The sequence below is a fragment of the Cebus imitator genome, unplaced genomic scaffold, assembly GCF_001604975.1.
Source record: "Cebus imitator isolate Cc_AM_T3 unplaced genomic scaffold, Cebus_imitator-1.0 Scaffold217, whole genome shotgun sequence".
Classification (NCBI taxonomy): Eukaryota; Metazoa; Chordata; class Mammalia; order Primates; family Cebidae; genus Cebus; species Cebus imitator.
In genome coordinates this window covers 2737315-2741136 of record NW_016107532.1, presented here as the reverse complement: position 1 = coordinate 2741136, position 3822 = coordinate 2737315, and the positions used below count along the sequence as shown (strand labels likewise).

Sequence of the window (3822 nt, the reverse complement as noted above, 5' to 3'; positions counted from 1 at the left end):
GCTCAAAAAATAAGCTGTTGAATGAACCGATTAATAAAATGAAAACAAGGCACAGGGCAAGTATCTCCATTTCACACACTGGGAAGTTGGGGTATGTAGCTCTTAAGTGCTGGGGCCACTGTGGACCTCCTTCCACTAAGCCAAGCTGCCAATAAGGCTGAAAACAACTTAAATATCCTGCATATGAATGGAAGGACATTGAAGGTAAACAGCATTTAGTTTTCAGAGGAGTAAGACTATAAACGGCAAGCAGAGACAATGTTCTTTAGGACCCTTTAATACTGTGGTCAAATGGCCCACCCATCTGATGCTGGGTCCTTAGGATTCAGAGAAAATGTGTCCCCAAAAGCCCTCAGGAAACTATAAATGCTGAGCATGGGACTTGGGTGCCTCTGGAATGTCCTTCTGCCTCAGCTACTCTGAGATAATGTGGTTCCCTGTGTTCAGGGAATCCAAATGGCCGAAAGTCAATGAGCCAGCACTTGCAAGAAAAGAAAGCGATTCAAGAGCCTCTGTACCTACCCAGGCCTCAGCCTCCCCAGGACCTATTCACCTATACTCTTCACAACAGGTAACACTGCCTCTGGCACCCATCGTGTCCCCCGAATTCAGCATCAGGAGTGATCTGCCATCAGCTCTGGCAGGGAGAGGCCCTTACAAGTGCCAGAAAAAGGAACATGGACAATGTTCTGTGACCACAGCAGAGACAATGTTCTTTAGGACCTTTTAAAAACCTCCCGGAGGCTCTCCAGGGCCAGAACAGCAGCCAGAAGGAAGCGATAGCTTCCATCATCCTATGCTAAGTGAGCTGAGTGAGTGGCCATCTCTCACCTTCCAGGTATTTGAATGATACCTTCCATTCCAGCAGCCAGCACAAGTCATTTAATATGAATGCCAGAAACACAGTCGCTGTGGACAGGTACAGGAGACCGGACGCCAGGAAAACCCTCCGGCCCAATCCACAATTTGAGGACAGCCCACTGCTCCTCCAACCTCATTTACCACCTGAGGCCCTAGGCCCACCAGTCACGCTGCTCAGTCTCTAACTGCTAGTCTGAGCACCTACATTTGGCTGTTGAGGGGCAGTTGGTGGAGTTGGCAGGAGACTCTGCACCAAGTTCTCAGATTGAATGGAAGTTGGGTCGAGGAAAGGAATGGATGCAGAGTTGAGGTGAAGAGCTGCGGGGGCGTCAGGGAGGATGAAAGGACATGGAGATGTCATTTTTAACAAGATTGGGTGAGGGTGGTAGGAAAGGAGGCAGCAAGAGTTCAAGACAGTTTAGCAAAGACTTAGGGATGGGTGTCCTCAGTACGGCAGGAGTCGGAAAGGAAGTATACAGTGGGCTAGGAGGCTAAGACGAGAAGACACAGTTAAGACTTGGAATAAGGCTGAGATCGGAGTTACCCAGAAGAAAGCGGTGAGCTCAACAGGGCACCTACTTTGGGAGAGGGCCTTAGATGAGAGGGGGCAGAGGTAGAGTGTTTGGGATCAGCAGACCTTGGGGAGCTGGACAGGTGATGGGGGTGACTGGGATGAGAAAGCTGAGCCAGAAACGGAGAAATCCGAATACTGGGTCTCCGGCAGGTGGGCGCGGAGCATCGGGGTTACCAGAGGGGTCGGGAGAGAGGATGAGGTGTGTTAGGGCGAGGCGAATGACGTGGCCGAGATCGGGCTTGGAACTGGGGTATAGTGGGGTCACGAGTGAAGCTGCATTTACGCAAGACCGCTGGTGAGGGGATGCGGGAGCGGGCTTGGGGTGGAACAGACGGGGCGGACCGGCGCGCAGCGGCGGTGCGGGGGGAAGGCTGGGTGGGAGCCGGGAGGGCGCGGGCTGGGCAGGGCTGAGGGCTCTGAAGCCGGGCAGTCTCAGGGCAACCAGGGCTGGGGATCGCAGGGGGAGCAGGAGGCCCACCCGCCCGTTCGCGCCTCGGCCCCGCCGACCCTCCACCGCCCTTCTCACCTCTTGACCCCCTAACTCACCAAACGGAAAAGGGAGCGAGGCGGGGGGCGCTCCCGGTTGCGGCAGCTCCTCAGCCTCGGAGCAGAGGTTGCGGCCTCTCGGCCACTGACAACAGGAAGCGGCACCCGCGGCTCCTGACGCCATCACGCTCGCTCGGCGCTCCGGACCCGCCCCAGCCCCGCCCCCGGCCCTAGATGCCAATCACGGGGCCCGAAGGAGCCCTGGGGCGGGGCCAGCTGCTCCCGGAAGTCCCTGGGAGCCGAACCCCGGACCAGATTCTTGGTCTGGGAGGCTCCGGACCCAGGGGCGCCGGCCGGGCGCAGAGGGGCGAAGGCGCCGGTGCCAGGCGGAACGCCTCCGTACTTCTCTCCTCCCGCAGGTCTGCGTCAGACTAGATCCTGGCTTCTGGGCTCCTGACCTCGCTTGGCCTCAGCACCATCTGTGCAATATTGGGGCTGTCACTTCGCATCCGTCAAAGAGTTCCCGCTGGTGAGCGGGACTAATAACGCCAGCCCTAGCTTTGCCTGCCCGAGGGCAGCAGTGCAGCCCTTGGGACGGAGCCTCCGCCTCGCGCTTTCAGGAAAAACATAGCTGTTTTAAGCACACCTTATCCCAAGGGAACGCCTTGAGGTCCCCTTGGGCGCTCTCCTGTGTGTAACTCGCCCTTTAGCCACGCGTGGCGCGAAGCTTAGGGGCCCGGTTATTCTCTTCTAGCCATGTAGAGAATTTCTCTCTTCCTTTCTGTTTTCGTTTTTGAGACAGGGTCTCTGTCGCCCAGACTGGAGTGCAGTGGCACCATCACGGCTCACCACACCATCGACCTCACAGGCTAAAGGGTTCTCCCACCTCAGCCTCAAGTAGCTGGAACTACAGGCATGCACCACCACGCCCAGCTAGTGTGTGTGTGTGTGTGTGTGTGAGATAGGGGTCTCACAGTGTTTCTCACAGTGTTGCCTAGCCTGGTCTCCAACTCCTGGCCTCAAGCAATGCTCCTGCCTTGGCCTCCCAAAGTGCTGGGATTTTGGCATGAACTACCACGTCTGGCCTGTCTATCTTCTTTCTATCCTAGAAGTGACAATTCTTTCAGATGACCTCGGAACAAAATGTCATAAGTAGTGACCACAGCTCGTGAAGAGCAGGGCAGGGGGTGTTTTCAGGGACCCATGCTCTGGATACTTACACTTGCAGGCTTTGGTCAGTTGGGAACCTGGGGCCTGAGTGTGGGTGAGGAGAAGGACGGCTACATGCGAGTCCTAAATAGGCACAGGGGTGGCTGGGGAATGGGCCAGTTCTTGGACACAAGCTTCACTGCCCTCCGCCTGGCCGTCCTGTGCTCTTTTGGCCTCACTGGGTAGGAGGGTGTCCCTCCTATCTCTGCAAAGGTCAGAGTCCCACTGCCTGCTTTCAAATATAAAATCAGCCCTTGGGGATATGACCCCAGACTATATGAGGACCACCCTTTCAGTAATTCTCTCTCCAGGAGTGAGAACCTCCCCTTCTCAATTTTAGGTTAGATGGGTCTGTGTTTGTTACAGCTCATGGTTGAGCAGAAAGACTAGAAATAAGGACATAGAGACAAATTATACTCTTGGTGTTAAACTCATTTTAAACAAAGTGGAAAGTAAGGGATTTAGTAGGGAAGTCCTTTTACCTTGGCAAAAGGATAGTATATCTGGTCACAACTGGCACAGCCTGATCCTTGGCGGCTTGGCACAAGCATTTCCCATCCCCCATCAAGCACATAATGTCCCTCAGTAATTCCAGCGCATTGTTGTGCAGCTGCTGTGTGCTAGGGCTGTGGGGACCGCTCGGTAATCTCTTGCCTGCTTTTTAGGAGCCCCTATCTCCTGGTCTTCTCTTA

At 55.1% G+C, this 3822-nt stretch overlaps 1 protein-coding gene across 5 annotated transcripts in view; it reads right to left on the bottom strand.

The window, feature by feature from the left end:
• Positions 1-2140, bottom strand: part of PLEKHM1 (pleckstrin homology and RUN domain containing M1) — a 52523-nt gene extending 50383 nt beyond the window's left edge. For 3 of the 5 annotated variants that reach the window (XM_017549317.2, XM_017549318.2, XM_017549320.2), the window contains exon 1: positions 1982-2140. The gene's annotated coding sequence lies outside the window, so the exon portion shown is untranslated. The remainder of the gene's footprint in view (positions 1-1981) is intronic. The other 2 variants (XM_037745988.1, XM_017549319.2) reach the window with 1 other exon arrangement.
• Positions 2141-3822: the final 1682 nt, after the last annotated feature.